Raw genomic sequence first — 20,818 nt, forward strand, 5'->3', positions numbered from 1 at the left:
AATAGTAGAGAGATAAGAATACAGTAGGAAGGTATATATATACACACTTTACACAGGAAGCATGAAACAGTGGTGTTACCATACACCATTCTATAGGAGAGTGATCAGTTAAGGTGAGCTATTACCGAGCAGGAGAGAGAAACTTTCTGTAGTGGGTATCAAATGATCAAAATGGTCCATTTGCACCAGTTGACAACAAGTTGTGAGGAACAGTGTGTGTGTGGGGCGGGGAGGGAACAAACATGGGGAAATAGTTTTACTTTGTGTAATGACCTATCCACTCTCAGTCTTTATTTAAGCCTAATTTAATGGTATCCATTTTGCAAATTAATTCCAATTCAGCAGTCTCTTGTTGGAGTCTGTTTTTGAAGTTTTTTTTGTTGTAATATTGTGACTTTTAGTCACAAAACACCCATTGTTTCATGTTCTGTGTGTGTATATATGTCTTCCTACTGTACTTTCCACTATATGCATCTGATGAAGTGGGCTGTAGCCACGAAAGCTTATGTTCAAATAAATTTGTTAGTCTCTAAAGTGCCACAAGTACTCCTGTTCTTTCTGTGTATTTTGCAACCCCAAGCACAGCAGTCAGGCGGCTTTTGGCGGCATGCCTGCGGGAGGGGAGGTCCGCTGGTCCCGCACCTTCGGCGTACCCGCCACTGAATTGCCGCCGAAGCCGCGGGACCAGCAGACTTCCCACAGGCATGCCACCGAAGGCAGCCTGACTGCCGCCCTCATGGTGACCGGCAGGCCACCCTCCGTGGCTTGCCACTCAGGCACGCGCTTGGTGCGCTGGTGCCGCCTGTGCTTACACTGTTCTGAAACCTGACTGGAAGTGGTTAAGGTTCCTTCACATAATAATACAGACTATTGGATGTCCAAGAGACTTTAGAGCAGTTGTTGTACTTTAACTCCAGATTCTAATACATCATGTTGGTAGCATAATGCAGGCTGTTGAGCTAACAGTTTAACTCCTTAAGTGTTAGAAATCTGTTTGGTAAAGAGACTGTACAGTGTCCATTTTGCGGTGCCTTTTTGTACTGAGACATCCCTCCAGTTCTGCAGGTCTCAAAACTAGGCAGTCTGAGAGCTGGCTTATTTGAGAATAGGGAAATCAGATCTCAATTTGATCTTTCACAAATGCAGTAAACACTGCAGCTATGCTATTTCTTGCCCTGCTTTTGTAGAAACTAGGTATTGTTCCTTGTTGAACACAGTATTTCGGTTCAAAAGGAAATCTGAGGTTTTGATGGTGCTAGTGTAGTATTTCTTTTTATCTCTCTTCTTTACCCCTCCTCCATGACACACTTTATCTACTTTGATGTTGCTGCAGAGGATATTGGAACTCTGGAAGTGATTAGCTGGCTCCCTATGTCCTGTTTATTTTCTCAGTATTACACATTTTCTCAGTATTATTCCTCTGAGGATAGTACCTTAAGATAACTCCAGTTACTGGAAAATAATTTCCTTACCTGCTGTTTACAGGATTCAAATTAGACCTCATTAGAAATGCAATTATACAGTATTATTAGGGCCCTACCAAATTCACAGTCCATTTCAGTAAATTTAAAAATCATAAATTTCCTGATTTTAGCTATTTAAATCTGAAATTTCATGGTGTTGTAGTTGTAGGGGTCCTGACCCAAAAAGGAGTTTTATGGCAAAGGGGGTTTGCAAGGTTATTGTAGGGGGTGTTGTAGTACTGCTACCTTTACTTCTGCGCTGTTGCTGGCAGGATGCTGCCTTCAGAGCTGGGCACTTGGCCAATAGCTGCCACGTTCCAGCTGCCTGGCCCTGAAGGCAGCGCACAAGTAAGAGTGGCAATACCATGACCCTCCCCCAAAAAAGAACATTGCGACCCCCCCCCCCCCCCGAAAGTCCTTTTTGGGTCAGGACACCCAATTAGTGAAATGCAGGTCTCCCCCTCATGAAATCTGTATAGTATATGGTAAAAGCACACAAAAGACAAAATTTAAAGGGGGGGAAAGAGATTTCACAGTCTGTGACACATTTTTCATGGCCATAAATTTTGTAGGGTCCTAAGTATTATACAGCTAGGAAAACAATCATAAAATTGTAGGGTTCACTGAAAATTGCTGTTGGCTGTCTGGTAACTATTGATTTCTTAATGCACCTGGTTTAGGAGCAACTATACCAATAATTTGATTCTACTAGCCACTGGTGACAATTACTTGAATTTATTTTTTTAAACAGCACATAATTCAGTTCCTAATTTAAATACTGTTGATCTTAAAAACGCATATTGTGCAAATAAAGGAAAGAATTCTGTGTAAGTATTTTAGCACATTATATACATTTATATATTCTTGACTACTTTGATTAAAGACTTAACTTAGTATTACTAGCAGTTTTTCTTTTACAATAAAACTCCGAGGCAATTTGCACTTATTCATACCAAGGAAATTAAGTGAATTGGTCAAGATTGCCTTTAATGTCTAACAGTGTGTTTAATTTTTCATCTGTTGTAGTTTGATTTATATCTAGTTATGTAAAATATTACTAAAGATGTAAAATCTTTCTACTCTACTTGCAAATCTAGTTACCTGCGTTGAGGTTCTATCATATTTCTAAACCAAATTTTTGCATATTTGATTTAGTCAGTCAGATAAAAAATATTGACTTTATAATGGTTTTCCCTAATGGTGGCTAAGAATCTGGTAAAGCAGCAAAGAGTCCTGTGGCACCTTATAGACTAACAGACATATTGAAGCACGAGCTTTCGTGGGTGAATACCCACTTTGTCAGATGCTGCTTTTACAGATCCAGACTAACACGGCTACCCCTCTGACACTTGACAATCTGGTAAAGGAATCTGTCATGTATGGTAAAGGAAAATTATCCTTTAATTATTGAGGTTCATTAATATATTTTTTTTAAAGTTCTGGTTTGGTAATCTTACAAACTGAGTTTCTCTTCATTGGAAAAAATAGTCAAAATTGGCTGTCTTATACTAACGTGACTTTGCTGGATTAAAACAAAATTGCTTGTGCAGTGACATTTGTATTTCCTGTAACAGCAGTAGCAAATAAATAAAATCCAGCATTACAATTTAGTTTGTCTCTTTTTAATACTTGTGAAAATGAGCAAACTCAATCACACGTATAATGCCCTTCACGAGCAACAGAAAACAACTTGCACATTTCAGTTGGATTGGTGGCTTCCCATTTATGTAGTTCAGAAAGGATTTACAGGATAAGATTTTTAGTTAATGGAAATCTGGACTGCATTCTTGAAGAGCTTAATTTTTAATTAGAATTACTATGGAAGTGACACTACCAAAGGTCATATTTAGGAAGGGAAGTTATTAATCACTTAAAATAAGAGTCTAGAATGAATAGTGTCAATTCTAAATCATGACTGTGTGGCTTGGACAATACTATATTTTATGTTACTTTGAGCAGTAAGAAAATTAAGCTTGTTAAGACTATGCTAGATTCACAGGAAATGGTGATGGGGAGAGGAGGGTGACATATTTTTGTGCTTAGACCCTTATCCTAAAGTGGGAGAATCTGGTGGTGTAATTCTTGTATTTGAAATATTGAGAGAATTGCTCTCTAAGGAAATACTTCTGGGAACTACAATTTCAAATCTTGGTAAGATAAATTTGGCAGATAAATGGAATTCCGTGCAATTAATTGTGTATGAGTATTTTAGATGAAACCTGACAAACCCGAGGATCTGTCTGCTCTGTGAGAACATTAGCACTGAGATTTTCAAAGCTGCCTAGAGGATTTGGATGCTTAGTTCACAATTTCTTTAGCACAAAATTCCCATGGCTGTTTTAATAAGAGCTGGAGATTTCCTTTTGTCCTTGACACATAGTCCCCTTTGGCTGCAGTCTGCTATATTATGGTTGGCTATGTTGCTCCACCTAACAGGAGGCTGAATGTATGTAGCTGGCTAGAATGGCCTATGTATTCACAGTACCACACAAATATCCCTGTGAAATGTAATAGAAAGCGAGATAATATGTGTGATAGACCCAGGCCAGTTGGGTGCAGCAGAATAGCAGAAGGCAGATACACTGGCCACTGGATTAACAGTTTTCTGTTCCCTGACTGACCAGAGCAGGGGCTGCTCCAGGCTAATGAGAACACCTGATTCTAATTAACCTGCAAAGAGTCAGGTGAGGCCATTCAGTTAATGTGACGACCTGACTCTAATTAAGTTCCTGCTGGTACTATAAAAAGGGCTCACTCCAGTCAGGCAGAGGGGAGCCAGAGGAGAGGAAGTGCAGCTGAAGGGCTGGTTAATGAAGACACCCTCAGACCATTGTTAAGGGAGCTCTAAAGTAAGGGTGAAGAAGGGAGAAGCAGGAGACCTGTGGGGAAGTGGCCCAGGGAAATGTAGCAACTCTGGCAGTGAAAGGTTGGCTGCCAACAGCTGCTACCATTAGGGTCCCTGGCTGGACCCTAATGGTTCCCCCCAACCCACCACTATAGGAACATCTCCTGGGAGGGGAAGTCAGGCCCCTGTCAGGACAGGAGGCTAAACTGTTCTGAAATAAGCTCCCAGGGACAACAGAGACTGTGGGAGTTCTCTCACCAACCTCCTTGCAGGCCTATGGTGAAAAGGGCTCAGTAGACTGTAACCATGACCCTAGAGAGAGCAGGGCTACGTGGAGTGTCACAGTGAGCCACTGAGGCTAGCATAAACTGCCTAGAAGTTCAGGACCCACGGGAGCAAGGTCAGAGCTCTGCCACGTGTGATACAATATTTTTATGATGGATAACATCAAATCTTATCAAACTTTCCTGGTGGTAGCTTCACAAGCAGGATAAAACTATGGATTTTGAATGTCATTTTGAATACAACTCATTTATGCTAATAAATGAGTTGAAGTGTAGTGCTCATTCCAACAAGATATAATTGAGGCCAAGAAGGTATCAAAAATGTAAGATGAGAACATCCACAGGTACACTAGTCAGGATAAATAAATATTTTAGGAATATAAATATTCCTACTAAAGGCCAACCACTAATCTGTGAGGTTTCCTTCCCCTTCCTCTGTCCTATTTAGAGATAGGATAGTTGACTGGATGGACCTGTGATCTGGTCTAGTATACCAATTCTTGCTGATAGGAATAGGCAAAAGAATCTTCAGTAATGATGTAGAACCAGTTATGAAGGCATCTAGTATGTTAGAATTGAGAATTGTATAATCTGTGCCAGAATATTGAAAAATCAGTTATGTTTATATAAATGTTGTATCAATTATTTATATTTGTATTAGAAATAGGAAGATGTGGGGTTTTTGCTCTTTAAATTGCCTATGTGATCTCTCCTATCAGCGCTTCTCTGATCTGCCCCTATTCATTTAGGGTTTTGCAAAAGAAAGATCTTTTTAAATGGATCCAAAACAGTCATATGTATGTATTCATCAGAAGAATAAATCTAAGAAGTCTGATTAATGCTCTTCATGCTTCTGTGACCCATGTGCCATCTTCATCTAATTATGGAACGTGACATCCTTTTTGTTTCCTTCTAGATCTTCACAGTCTTAATATGATGATGATGTCATAGTGGATTGATAATGTCTTTGATTTCTCTAAGGAGTTTATTTGTGCTTCTATTGCTTTATAAAATGTTTACTGAGGATTAGCTCTAAAACCAAGTTATGAGAGGTGACCTAAGGAACTGAACAGAGAAGAATTAAAACTGAGACAGTTGGGTTTTGCATTCGTCTTGCCTTTTCTGGGGATCATAGTGACACTAACCAAGGGGAGAAATATGTGTTTCGCTATTTGCTTACTGCTAAAGTAAATTATTCTATTGGGAAAAATAAACCCAGACTTGAGCCCTAATAGCACGTTTTGGCTATAAATTGTTTATACTAACTTTTGTATTGTTGTTGGGATTAGTATAGGATATTTTTTTATTCCACAGGATGTAGGTGCTGCTGTGATATTAGACAAAATGATAGCTTTGCCTTTCTGTTTGCGTACCAGTTTGTGGCACTGATTATTATTAATTTGATTAAACTGGCATGGCCTGTGTAGTTTCTTGGTTGCCATATGAAGTATGACTGAAGCTAACATTGCTCTAAAATAGATGGTGGTCATATTTCCTGCACTGACATTGAATGTTGTTTGCCTGACTTGAAAAGGTCTCTGTAATAGTAATTAGTTAAATCCGTGAGCTGTGTTTATAAACTCTCCTGCTATTTCACGTAGTCATTACAGAACCTGAGGACATTTATGTTGTCACTCAAACAAGGCAGATGCGTAGCATTTTCATGTTTCTGGTGTATGCATTCTGTTCTTACTGTTTGTTCTAGTAGCAATTAGAAGTATAATTCTTAAACTAGATTATTCATTGCTTTCATAATTTAGCTTCTTGAGATATGAATTGATACCTGGTACATTCTGTTTATACACTACTTTCTGAAGCAACTAAACAACTTGGGACAGCAGGGTTGAAACCGAGTTGGATGTAGGTTGCTTGAACTCTGTTGCAGGCCATTGGAAATCCCCAAACATTGTCCCCTAAAATTTACTATCCAACCCTGAGAAATATTGTGCTCAGCTACTGAAACCCCCAAGATACTCTCTAGCTCTGCGTCTTCCTCTTTGACTCTGAAAGCACTGAAAAAACAGAGGAGATCTGCCTTCCCACCCCCCTGAAAATGGTGCCTGAGCCTGATGGGAATGCAACTGATGGCTGGACTACAACAGGTGGCTGCAGACACTGTTAACATTAAATGTACAGTCTACATTCTACAGATCACCATGACTGAGATTCAGAGTGTGCTACAAGCTCTATCCAGACAGATGGGTGAAGCTAAACACAGAATTTCTAAAGTGGAAGATGATCTCAAAGGGAACAGGTTACAGTTTATAAAGAACTGTAATGATATCAAAACCAAAAGAAAGACCAAGCTAATTGATCTAAATCAGCAATTCTCCAAAGTGGGTTGTGAGCCCATTTTAATGGAGTCGCCAGGGCTGGCTTAGACTTGCTGGGGCCTGGGGCCAAAGTCTGAGCCCCACCACCCGGGGCCCAAGTCCCACCACCTAAGGCCCAAGCCGAAGGGCATCAGCTTCGGCTTTGTCCCAGGGCAGTGGGGCTCAAGCTTTGGCTTTGGCCCCCTGCCCAAGATGGTGGGCTCAGGCTTTGGTTCCCACTCCTGGAGTCAGTAAAGTAAGTTTTTTGTTGTCAGAAGGAGGTTGCAGTGTAATGAAGTTTGAGACACCCTGATCTAGATGATGTAACATTAGAATTGGGTGTCCCTGTGTGAATAGAGAAAGGTAAATCTTTTGAATTTGTCTCTAAACTGCTAAGTTGTTCAATCTGCTTGCAGATTTTTGTTTTGATATAGAGTGGGCCCCAAGCCAGTTCTAGGATGTTGGCCTAGAACATTGATTGTGAAGTTCATGAAATCTCCTTACCACTAAGGAGCTTATATTGCAGAAATCCAGATGGGTTGGGAGTGGAGAAGGAGCTGTTATGGCAAGAACCAGAAATTAAAATACTGCTCTTTCAAGATTATGCCTGTGATGTGGGTGCAAGGATGGCAGCTGTTAACCAAGCAAAACAATTGCCCAGGAAGATGGACTTGAAGTATTTATTAAACACTTCATACTAAGAATGGTGACAAGATAGTATCATTCAGTTTCCCTCAGGAGGCAGAAAAATACCTCTCAAATCTGCCACCTCCTCCCTTGTAAAAGGAGATGTCTTTGGAGTGATCTAACCACATGGAATTGGTTTTGCTCTCTGAGATCTGATATGGCTCATCTAAACAAGTGGATAGGCACTAGGTGATATTGATATTGACATTAGTTCCTTTTCTTTTTTTTTTCTCTCTCATATTGCGGTTAAAGGGTTATCAATTTACTTCCTATTGGGAAAGGAGCTTCAATATGTAAAATCAATCTGATTAGTAATTATATTTTCAAAATCACTGCTTCATTAGATGGTGCGTCCTCACAATTCTGTTGGTAATAGGTGATTACTGTAGTTGTGGTGTTTGGGGTCCCAGAGGCTGAGAGGGTGTCCAAGTTTTAACAGAGCCAGCGATGCCTCCTGAATGTCAAGTGGTTTTTTGGATTGTTTAAATAGATTCTTCTTTTTGATTGTATGCTGCTACTGTGTATTTCTCGCTCCACTATCTTTTCTGTTTTTTGTTTTTTCATGTATTTAATTCCTCTTTCTGCCCTTCTCCTCTTTCCCTTCCATGCTGAGAATTCCCTTCCCGCTTCTGTAGAATATATACGAGGATATGACACCCTATATCTGGATGATAACTTTTGCTACTTAGATATGCAAGAACTGTATGCTGCTCAGGAAAATGTGCAATTTGTCACTTGTTCCCTAAGCGTATGTTGTCCATTATATATTAATAACGATGGCTCTAATAATTAAATGTCTCCTGGAATATAAAGGGCTTTAATAACCCTATTAAAAGAAAAAAATATACCTGGTGCTTAAAAAATAAGGAATGTTGACATTCCTATTCACCTGACAGACCTTGAAGCTTCTAAACTGAATAGAGATTGGGTAGTCCTCTCAATTTCTAGTTACTTTAATTCTAAAGCGAAAGGTGTTGCTATACTAATACATAAAAAAACTGAATGTTAATATTTTGAGCGCAAAGTTTGACAGTGAAGGCAGATTTACTGTCCTCAAGGCTGAAACTGGCAATTGATAGTCAACTTTGCAGGCCAAATCAGTGTGATACCAATTTTTTTCCTAATTTTTCTGAGTATAAATGGCATGAGCCATCAGCCTGTTATAGCTGGAGTTGTTATATGCTCACATCCTTTTGAACCATCTCCTCCCTCTTGCTAAAAGACATCCTTCTGAAATCCTAATGTGTTTTCAGAACATCTCAGGGCACCAGCGATGTGATTTTTGTTGCACAACAGCTCCAAGAGAATTGTAGAGAAGAGTACCAGCCATTGTTTATGGCTTTTTATTGACCTATCTAAGGCCTTTGATTCCATCAATTGTGAAGCGTTATGGAAGGTGCTGTTTAGGTTCACATGTTCATCAAAGTTCATTTGAGTTCACAGGCTGCTTCATGATGGGTTGACCGTCACCATCCTCTGTAATGAATTGGAGACAGACCCATTCACCATCCGTACTGGTGTTAAGCAGGACTGTACTATTGCCCAAAACCCTTTTTCCATCTATCTTGCCATGATCTTGATTCTTACTCGTGATCACCTTTCTTCTGGAACTGGGATTGAGTATCGCATGGATGGCCAGCTCTTAAACCTGCAGCATCTTCATTCTAAAATTGTCACCAGGACCGTTATTATCTACCTTCAGTATGCTGACTGTGCTATCCTTGTGCACACCAAGTCTGACTTGCAATCCACCCTAGATCTTGTTGTGGGTGCCAATCATAGCCTGGAACTTTCCCTCAATATTGTGAAGACTAAGGTGTTCCACCATCTTGTCCCAGCACAAGCTGCCCCCATTCTCTCACAAATTGTCATCAGTGGTGAACTCCTGGAAAATGTTGAGCATTTCCCTTACCTTGAGAGCCACCTGTCCCAAATAGCCAATCTTGATGTGGAGATCAAATATAGGATCCGTTGTGCCAGCACATCCTTTGGAAAATTGCTTCATCATGTCTTTAGGGACAGAAATCTGCAGATGGAAACGAAGATCCTGGTCTGTAATACACTAGTCAATCCTATTCTTTTTTATGAAGACGTGACATGGATGACATACCAAAGGCATCTTAAGTGTCTGGAGTGGTACCAACAGTGTTGTCATATCAGATGGTAAAATTACCGTACCAATGCCAGCGTTCTCTCTGCAGCTAACACCACCACTATTGAGGTGAAGATTATAAAACATCAACTTCACTGGGCTGGTCATTGTGTGGCGATGGCTGATGCTCGTCTTCTGAAGCAAGTCCTCTTTTCTCAACTTAGTCATGGTAAGAGGACCCATGGGAGACAGAGGAAAAGCTACAAGGACACCCTGAAGTATATCTTAAGAATTGGCATTGACCCCATGAATTGGGAAGAGCTGGCTGGCAATAGACTTCAGTGGCTTTGCATCACACATCAAGCCTCAACCCATTCTGAAGAGAATCACCTTGTTCAAGAAGCTGAGAAATGGCAGAGAAGGAAGAAGAGTGTACAGCCTCTCAGTCAGCAGTTGTGCACTCTCCAAGCCAACACCTGACAAACATGTGGAAAAACCTATAGAGCACAGATTGGACTCATCAGCCATCTTAAGTCTCATCAATGACTTTTCCCCCAGCAGACATAATCCTTGTATTGAGGGATAGCCAACAATGATAGCTGGAGACTTTAACAAAACTCTAGATCCAGTCCTTGATAAATCATCTCCATCTCTGCATAAAAGCGCTAATACTTATCAGCTACTTCATATGTATGTGGCTTATTTAGACTTACAAGATGGGTGGAGATAAGGGGAATCTTACAGTCAGAGACTGTAGTTTTTGTTTTCTTTCTGCAGCTCTTTCAACATGTTCAAGATTTGACTTTCTTAGAATTTATTTAGTCTTGTGACACTGTCACAGATCGTGGCATTGATACTATTGCTATATCTCACCATGCTAGGTGAGCTGTTTAGGCCCCAATGATATACACCCCCAACTAAGATGTGGAGATTAAATACCTTTCTTTTGTTTGATACATCATTTGTTAACTCTTCTTATTTTATTATATTTTTTAAATGATTCCACTCTCCGCTTCATCACTGCCATGTTTTGGGATTCCTTTAAAGCCTTCATCAGAGGCCATATCTCATATGTCACCTTTAAAAAGAAATGGAGAGAACATAGAATCGATACCCTTATGAAGGAAATCAAAACCTTGAGTGTAGACAGTGCTTCTGTCTCTTCCCTCCAAAGAAACTAAGAAAACCTTGTCAATCTAAGATATGAAATCAAACAAATTTCTCTCCCAAAATGTTGTTTCCTTTATTCTGTTTCAAACAAAACTATTGAGAATTTGGTGAGAGAAATGGCAAGACTTAAGCTAAAGGCTAATAGAAATAAATAACTGCTATTTGTTATAATATTTACAAATTATATACAACACAATCAGATATTAATAAACAATTGCAGCAGTTTTTTAATACTGTGTTTAACTGAAGAGGAAATCAGTAAAGATGCCCAGGATAACTTTTTAGTGGACTGTCTCTGCATCATCCATATAGAGCATAATTTTGGTGCTCCATTTGGCCTCCTCTGATACCATGAATATGTTGATTTGCTTGGATGGCAGTGTCTAAAGATTTTAAAGCTAAATCAAAGAGAAGAGGAGGAAAAGGGCAGGCCTGCCTTATTCCTCCCTGTAATGCAAATAGGGCAAACATAATATTGTTGGTAACTACCCTGGAAGTCAGGTTAGAGTATCTAAACTTAATCTAAGCAACAAATTGGCTACCAAATCTAAATTTTGCTAATACTTCAAAAAGATTGTCCCATGCTATGTGGTCAAAGGCTTTTTTGACATCTAAAAAAATTACAGCGAAGGGTTCTTTAGAATCTTTTGAAGCGGCAATAATATCAGAGCAAATTATTAGACTAGATGCATTGGAAGCTCCAGAACCTCCGTAACATTTTTATTATTTTGGAGGAAGCTTCCTGGATTTACTAGCCAGTGGTATCCTTTAACCATTTTCTGGTGCAAAACACTCTGCCAAAGATAGATAATTTGAGAGTTGCTTGGAATAGAGACTTGGATACGCAAGTATCTCTGTAATGTAATACAATTGTATCTAATGTTAAAAAAGCAACTGAAGTCTTGAGACTATTGCTTATTCACCAAAAGACATTTTTTGAATATACTGGTCCACACATAATCTAATTGTAATGGGCCTCATAACTGCTGACCGCTGTTGGAAGTGACACTCCATTGGTGCTGCATTGCCTCATATATTTTTGGGAGTGCCCTCTATCAAGAATTTCTGGTCTGACTAATTTGAGATTTGGATGCTAAATTGGAGCCCTGCCCCTTACGTTTTGTTCTTGGATATGTTCCTGATACCTGGAGGTTTCCTGATAATAAGGTGGAGTCAGTTCCCACCAAACATTGATGCCTGGCTCAGTGATATGGCTGACCTGGCAGCTAACAAATGACTGGCATTCTGCAGCAGGGGAATACCTGAAAAATTCAAAGCAATCTGGATTGATTTTTTTTTTAAGAGGTTGATGATTAATGTAGACCCTGAACACATATATCACATTTCCCTTCCCTTTATCCTAACCTTCTGTACTTACTTTATGTATTATGATGAATCTTGTATTTTGGTATATTTGTTTTATTTGGAAGAGAAAGTGTGTGTGTGCATGTGTGTGTATTAGGACTGTCGATTAATCATGATTAACTCAAAAATTAATCGCGATTAAAAAAATCACACTGTTAATAGAATACTAATTTAAATTTATTAAATATTTTGTATGCTTTTCTTCATCTTCAAATATATCAATTTCAGTTACAACACAGAATACAAAGTATACAGTGCTCACTTAATATTTTTTATTACAAATATTTGTGCTGTAAAATGATAAAAGAAATAGTATTTTTCAGTTCACTTCATACAAGTACTGTAGTGCAATCTCTTTAGCATGAAAGTGCAACTTACAAATGTAGGCTATTGCTTTTTACATAACTGCACTCAACAAAACAATGTAAAACTTTAGAGCCTAGAAGTTCACTCAGTCCTACTTCTTCTTCAACCAATCACTAAGAGAAACAAGTTTGTTTACATTTACGGGAGATATTGCTGTCCACTTCTTAATTTCAGTGTCACCTGAAAGTGAGAACAGGCATTCACATGGCACTATTGTAGCTGGCATTGCAAGATATTTACATGTCAGATGCACTAAAGATTCATATGTCTCTTCATGCCTTGGCCATTGTTCCAGAGGACATGCTTCCATGCTGATGACGCTCGTTAAAAAAAAGTGTTTTAAATTGGTGACTGAACTCCTTGGGGAAGAATTGTATGTCTCCTGCTATGTTTTACCCGCATTCTGACATATATTTCATGTTATAGCAGTCTCGGAGGATCACCCAGCACATGTTCATTTTAAGAACTCTTTCACTGTAAATTTGACAAAATGCAAAGAAGATACCAATGTGAATTTTCTAAAGCTAGGTGCAGCACTCGACCAAGATTTAAGAATTTGAAGTGCCTTCCAAAATCTGAGAGGGATGAGGTGTGGAGCATGCTTTCAGAAGTCCCAAAAGAGCAACACTCCAATGTGGAAATTACAGAACCCAAACCACCAAAAAAAACAACAACAACCTTCTGCTGGTGGCATCTGACTCAGATGATGAAATGAACATGTTGGTCCGCACTGCTTTGGATTGTTATCGAATAGAACCCGTCACAGCATGGACGCATGTCCTCTGGAACAGTGGTTGAAGCATGAAGGGACATATGAATCTTTAGTACATCTGGCACATAAATATCTTGTGATGCTGGCTACAACAGTGCTATGCAAATACCTGTTCTCACTTTCAGGTGACATTGTAAAGAAGAAGCAGGCAGCATTATCTCCTGCAAATGTAAAGAAACTTGTTTGTCTGAGCGATTGGCCGAACAAGAAGTAGGACTGATTGGACTTCTACATTGTTTTATTGTTGAATGCAGGTTTTTTTGTACATAATTCTACATTCGTAAGTTCAACTTTAATGATAAAGAGATTAGGTGAATTTAAAAATACTATTTCTTTTGTTTTCTACAGTGCAAATATTTGTAAGCAAAAATAAATATACAGTGAGCATTGTACACCTTGTATTGTGTTGTAATTGAAATCAATATATTTGAAAATGTAGAAAACATCCACACATATTTAGATAAATGATATTCTGTTATTGTTCAACAGCGTGATTAATTGCAATTAAATAACCTAGACAACTTTCTGATGGTGTATGCAGTGTTTCTTAACTTCTGAGTAGGGGCTCCAAGGGGATTATATAAATCTTCACATCTTAAGTACTGCAGCCATTTCTCATTGAGCTCAGGAGTCTAGGTATGGTTGCCACCAGTACACAAAAGAAAACTGAGTGGGCAGAGTTAACCCTTCCCCTTTAGCATGGTTTCTGAGAGGAGACCATACCAAAGGTGCTGAGATGTAGGCAAAAGGGGAAAGATTTCTATGCCCAGCCTGTAAATCTGAACTTTTTACTCCTCAAGGTAGCACTTTACCAATATAACAACATTTTACATTGTATATGAAAGTGAGATTTTGCAAAAGCAAGAACTTGAGTAAAAATTAGATTGGCTTTCTGCATCTCAGGCAATTCAGAACTGCTGATTTTTACCTTTTGCTTTGGTCATGACTATACTACAGACTCCGCAGGCGTAGCTGTGTCAGTCAGGGATGTGATGAGATGTAATTTGTGACCAACACAGCTGTGCTCACAAAAGCCCCTATTGCAGACACAATTATATCAGCAAAACTGTGCTTTTACTGCCATAGCTTGTCTCACGCTATTGCAGGGAAAGGGATGTGTAATAAGTTACACCAGTAAAAGCATAGTTTTACAGGCATAAGCTGTATCCAGCTAAGACTGCTTTGCCATTACAGTATGCTGTTACATTTATACCAGTAAAGCACTCCAAGTGTAGACATGACCTTACTTTACACAATACTTGGCAGCACAAATTAACCAAAAAACTCTTGGTGCCTTCAAGTCTGAAGCATAAAATGTTTCAGTGCACTTCTCCAGCAAACATTTTCAGCCCCACTGTAAATGGCACACTCAGTATAAATGGCAACTAAAGTTCTTCGAGTGCTTGCCCATATCCATTCCAATTAGGTGTGCGCGCACTGCGTGCATGTTCGTCGGAAGATTTTTACCCTAGCAACAGCCGGCAGGTCGGCTGGGTGCCCCCTGGCGTGGTGCCGCTACAGCACCGAATATATACCCCTGCTGACCCGTCCGCTCCTCAGTTCCTTTTTACCGCCCGTGTCAGTCGTTGGAACAGTGGAGCGCGGCTTAGCCTTTCTCCACTTACCTAGCTCTTCACCTGTTCTCGTACTTTCTGTGTATATAGTTATATAGTTGTACTTTATTCCTTATTAGTTTGTTAACGTACTTAGTGTATATAGTTTAGAGGGTTGGGGACTAGCCCCTTCCCCTCTCCCGGGGCCCGGGCCCATGCCTGGCTCACCGGGCTTCAAGCAGTGCTTGGCCTGCCGCCGGCCGATGCCAACGGAAGATGCCCACGACCGCTGCCTGAAGTGCCTGGGGGAATCTCATCTGACTGATAAGTGCCGCATTTGTAAATCATTCAAACCGCGGATAAAAAAGGAGCGAGACTCTCGTTTAAAACAGCTCCTAATGGAGACGGCCCTCATTCCTCCAGCCTCGGCACCGAGTGCCGCGCAGCCCATGCCGGGGAGAAGTGCTTCATCGGCACCGGAGAGCGCCGGCGCCGTCAGGACACCGCGGTCTGAGCACCAACCACAGCCGAGTCGCCTGGCACCAACACCTGCCGCGGCACCGGCGGTATCGGCACCGTTGATTCCGGCCATGCAAGAGCCGTTGAGTCCGATGCGCGACAGCTCTCTGGTACGTGCCTCGGTTGAGCTTCTCGTTCCCACTACACCAGAGACCTTCTCGACGGCGAGGGAACTTATTGCTCTAACAGAGCCCACCCTGCCTCAACCCCCGGCACTATTGGTGCGGGTTGTTACGTCAGTGGGAAAACCTGCTCTGGTCAGGCCACCCTCCACCGAAGCTGCCGGCAGGCACCATTTGAGATCGAGATCCCGGCGCCGTTCCCGATCTCATCCCCAGTCCAGATCCAGGCACCGCTCGCAGTCCCAGTACCGATCCCCTTCTTGGTACCGGTCGTACTCGTGGCACTGCTCCAGGTCTCGATCTCCAGACAGATACTCCGCACGGTGGTCCAGCTCCCGGCACCGCTCCCGCCGTAGTCGCTCTTACCACTGAGCTTGTCGATCCCGGTCGACCTCCCAGCACCGCGCTGGTCGCAGGTCCCGGTCTTCCTCTCGGCACCGGTACGACTCCCGGTACCATTCTCCGGTGCGGCACGACGTCCGGTACCCTGCTCACAGGGGTCCCTCTCACAGACTCTCGGCTCCACCATGGCCATCACGACACCCATCAGAGTCTTCCCGCGCTGACAGCGCTGTCTGTGGGGATTTGGACCCACAAAGGGGTGTCCTCCCGGAGGCCCAGAGCACGGAACAAGCTCTGCAGTGGTCATTCTGGACACCCTGGGCATATCACCAGGCCCAGGGCGAACCCACAGTTACATCTCGGTCCACCCCATCAGACCATCATGCACCAGAGGCTACTATTAGCCCGTCCTCCTCCAGCAGATACGGTCGTTTCGGCTTTGATGCAGGACCCTCAGGTCGTCCCGGACTCCGATGCTCCCCTGGAACAGGAGCCCCAGCACGAGCCACTCGTGCCGGGCCTGTCATCGTCCTCCTCGCCGGATGAGGCAGTAGCCAGTACGACAGCATCGGGCCCGCCCCCGATTGACCTCCGAGCCCACCAAGATCTTCTCCGGCGAGTTGCTTTAAATATCAACCTGCAGGTGGAGGAGGTTCCGGAGGTGGAGGACCCAGTCGACATATTGATCCGCAGATGCCCCGACTCGCGTGGCTCTGCCATTTATTTAAAATCGATCTCATCCAAGCAAAGCAGACACTTTTGGCAGTCTCCAGCATCTATCCCTCCTACGGCCAGAGGCGTGGAAAGAAATATATGGTACCCTCTAAAGGGTAATGAATATCTCTATACCCATCCTCCTCCGTGCTCTCTGGTCGTGCAATCTGTAAATGAGAGAGAGCGCCATGGCCAACAAGCCCCTGCCCCAAAATCGTGGGAGGCTAGAACGAGATGGATCTGCTGGGCATAAGGTCTACTGCCGCCGGGGCCTTCAACTGCGGGTAGCTAACCAGCAGCCCTCCTCAGTAACAGTACAAATTATAACACCTGGCAGTCGATGGTAAGTTCACTGAACTGATCCCACAGGACTCCCGGGTCCAGAATTTCACAGCCTCCTAGAGGAAGGAAGAAGTAGCTCGGACTTCCCTACAGCCTCTCTCGACGCTGCTGACTCGGCGGCTAGAAACCGTAGCCTCCGGGATTACGATGCGGAGAATTCGTGGTTGCAGGTCTCGGTCTACCCCCGAGCTGCAACATACTATTCAGGACCTTCCGTTCGAGGGCCAGGGCCTTTTCTCGCGAGAAAACGACCCTAGACTCCAGAGTCTCAAAGACAATCGCATTATCATGCGTTCCCTTGGGATGCATACCCCGCAGACCCAACGCAGGTCCTTCCGGGCCCAGCAACCGCAGCACCCTTACCCCCCATCCCAGCCTCGACAAGACTTTAGTGGAGGCGTGTCGCGGAACCGCAGACGGCAAGTCGGGTTCTCAAGGAGGCCAAAATAATGTCCGCCAAACATCAGCGGACCAAAGCAAAACTTTTGAAGGTAGCACGCCCGAGAGCAAGCACCAGTCCTTTCCCCGGAATCCTCTCCAGTTTTCCAATCGTCTTTCCTCCTTCCTCCCTGCGTGGGCCACTTGACCTCAGACCGTTGGGTCCTCACGCAGTGGAGTTTGGATACCACTTCCCAGTTTATTTTGCCCTCCCTCCACCCCCCTCCCCTCCCTCTTCAGGGACCCCTCTCACGAGCAACTCCTTCTGGCAGGAGATCCGCACGCTCTCGAAATCGGAGCTATAGAGGAGGTACCGGAGGAGTTCAGGGGCAAGGGTTTTACTCCCGATACTTCTTAATCCCAAGACAAAAGGAGGTCTCCGACCCATCCTGGACCTCCCGGTCTCAACGCCTTCCTAAAGAAGTTGAAAGTTCCGCATGTTGTCCCTGGAGACCATCATCCCATCCCTGGATCATCGGGAGACTGGATACGCTGCTGCTCTCGACATGAAGGATGCATACTTTCATATCTCCATTTACCCTCCACACAGACGGTACCTATGGTTTATGGCTGCATCGTCGACACTACCCAATTTACGGTCCTCCCGTTCGGCCTCTCCACTGCCCCACGCGTCTTCACGAAAGTGTATGGCTGTGAGTGGCCGCCTTTCTCCTTCGTCGGCGCATCTGCGTCTTCCCCAACTAGACGACTGGCTTATCCGCGGACCTCCGAGGCTCAGGTCTCCAGACATGTTGCCATCGTCATGGACCTATTTCGAGCGATTGGGCTGATGGTCAATATAGGCAAGTCCACTCTAGTGCCCACTCAAAGAATCGAATTCATTGGAGCCAGTTCTAGACTCCACGCTCGCAACAGCCTACCTCCCGCTATCCCGGTTTCGGACAATAGTCGCGCCATAGAAAGCCTTCAGACCTTCCAACGACCTCGGCCCGTGCCTGCCTCAGCCTCCTCAGCCATATGGCTGCGTGCACTTTCGTGACCAAACACGCAAACTTCGCCTTTGTCCCCTTCAAGTCTGGCTGGCCTCCATTTACCGCCCACACAGGGATGCCATAGACATGGTCGTCACGGTTCCTCAGAGTGTCTTAGGCTCCCTCAGCTGGTGGCTAACACTTTCCCTGGTTTGCGGAGGCATGCCGTTCCACCCGAGACAACCGTCTGTATCCCTAACAACGGACGTGTCATCTCTTGGCTGGGGGCTCACATAGGCCATCGTCGCACACAAGGCCTCTGGTCTGTCCAGGAGCTGATGTTGCACATAAACATTCGGGAGCTTGAGCGGTCCGCCTTGCCTGCCAGGCTTTCCTTCATCATCTGCAGGACCGTTGCGTTCTAGTGCTCACGGACAACACACACTGCGCGATGCACTACATAAACAAGCAGGGAGGGACGTTTCTCTCCCTCTTGTCAGGAGGCGATCCAAACTGTGGGAATTTTGTATAGCCCACTCTATAGACCTAGTGGCGTCCTTCCTTCCGGGGGTCCAGAACACTCTAGCAGACCAGCTCAGCAGGTCATTTCTCACCCACGAGTGGTCACTTCGCCCGGACATAGTTCATTCCTCTTCCAGATGTGGGGTTTTCCCCACATAGACCTCTTCGCCTCCCGCAGCAACCGGAAGCGTCAGAGGTTCTGCTCTTCAGGGGCCTCGCCCCAGGCTCGATATCGGACGCCTTCCTAATGTCTTGGTCGAACCACCTGCTTTATGCTTCCACCCTTTCCGTTGTGTGCACAAGGTTCGTGAAACTTCACAGGGACAGGGCTCGTCTGATTCTGATCGCCTCTGCGTGCCCACAGCAACAACTGGTACACCACAGTTGCTGGACCACTAGATAGCCACCCGATTCCCCTGCCCTCTATCAGGACTGATATATATGCAGGACCACCGACGGCACTTCTCCCACCAGCCTGCATCCCTCCATCTTATGGTGTTGCCTGCTTGTGTTAACTCAATCGGAGTTACGCTGCTCTACCCCGGTGCAGGAGGTACTCCTGGGCAGCAGGAAACCCTCCACTCGAGCTACATACTTGGCCAAGTGGAAACGGTTCTCTTACTGGTGTCAGGGACAGAATGCAGCACCTACCGGGGTTCCCATCCCCACAATATTAGATTACCTCTTGCATCTCAAGCAGCAGGGCCTTGCTCTATCATCTTTGCGAGTACACTTAGCGGCTATCTCTACTTTCCACCCCGGAGGAGGCGCTTACTCCGTTTTCTCCCACCCTATGGTCTCGAGGTTCCTCAAGGGGCTGGAACGCCTTTTTCCCCTGGTGCAACGCCCCGCCCCTGCCTGGGACCTCAATTTGGTTTTGACAACACTTACGGCCCCCCGTTTGAACCCTTGGCGACCTGCTCACTCCTATATTTATCATGGAAAAAGGTGTTCTTTGTAGCTATTACATCGGCTAAGAGAGTCTCGGAGCTTCGGGCTCTCATGGTGGGACCTGCCTTACACGATATTCCACAAGGACAAGGTGCAGCTACACCCGCATCTGGCGTTCCTCCCCAAGGTGGTTTCGTCCTTTCATCTCAACCAGGACATATTCCTTCCAGTCTTCTTCCCCAAGCCCCATGCATCACGTAGGGAGCAACAGTTGCATTCGCTGGACATCCGTAGGGCACTAGCCTTCTGTATTGACCATACGACGTCCTTCCGTAAAATGCCCCAACTCTTTGTTGCGGTGGTGGACCGGATGAAAGGACAGCCCGTCTCTTCCCAGAGGATTTCGTCCTGGGTGACAGCATGCATCCGGGCTTGCTATGACCTCACTCACGCCTCTCCGGGCCACGTTACCGCACATTCGACTAGGGCCCAGGCCTCGTCGGCTGCCTTCCTAGCTCGAGAGCCTATCCAGGTGATATGTCGAGCGGCTACATGGTCTTCGGTACACACGTTTACTTCCCATTATGCCCTGGTACAACAATCCAGAGACGATACAGCCTTTGGCTTGGCAGTCTTGCACTCTGCAGTTTCTCACTCCGACCCCACCGCCTAGATAAGGCTTGGGATTCACCTAACTGGAATGGATATGAGCAAGCACTCGAAGAAGAAAAGACAGTTACTCACCATTGTAACTGTTGTTCTTCGAGATGTGTTGCTCATATCCATTCCACACACGCCCTCCTTCCCCGCTGTCGGAGTAGCCGGCAAGAAGGAACTGAGGACTGGACGGGTCGGCAGGGGTATATATTCGGTGCCGTAGCGGCGCCATACCAGGGGGCGCCCAACCGACCTGCCGGGTGTTGCTAGAGTAAAAATCTTCTGACGAACGTGCACGCGGCGCACACACACCTAATTGGAATGGATATGAGCAACACATCTCGAAGAACAACAGTTACAACGGTGAGTAACCGTCTTTTTTCAAAGTAACTAATGAAAGGAGGGCTGGGGTGAAAAAAATCTCTAATGG

General features: G+C 44.1%; 1 protein-coding gene across 6 annotated transcripts in view; it reads left to right on the top strand.

The window, feature by feature from the left end:
* POT1 (protection of telomeres 1) overlaps nt 1–20,818 on the top strand; it is a 161,269-nt gene that overhangs the window by 70,465 nt on the left and 69,986 nt on the right. The window contains exon 1 of one of the 6 annotated variants that reach the window (XM_032800963.2): nt 2,116–2,290. The exons of the other annotated variants lie outside the window; for them this stretch is intronic. The gene's annotated coding sequence lies outside the window, so the exon portion shown is untranslated. Of the gene's footprint in view, nt 1–2,115; nt 2,291–20,818 lie in introns of those variants that run through there. 6 annotated transcript variants of the gene reach the window in all.

This window comes from Chelonoidis abingdonii, chromosome 1 (genome assembly GCF_003597395.2).
Source record: "Chelonoidis abingdonii isolate Lonesome George chromosome 1, CheloAbing_2.0, whole genome shotgun sequence".
NCBI lineage: Eukaryota > Metazoa > Chordata > Testudines > Testudinidae > Chelonoidis > Chelonoidis abingdonii.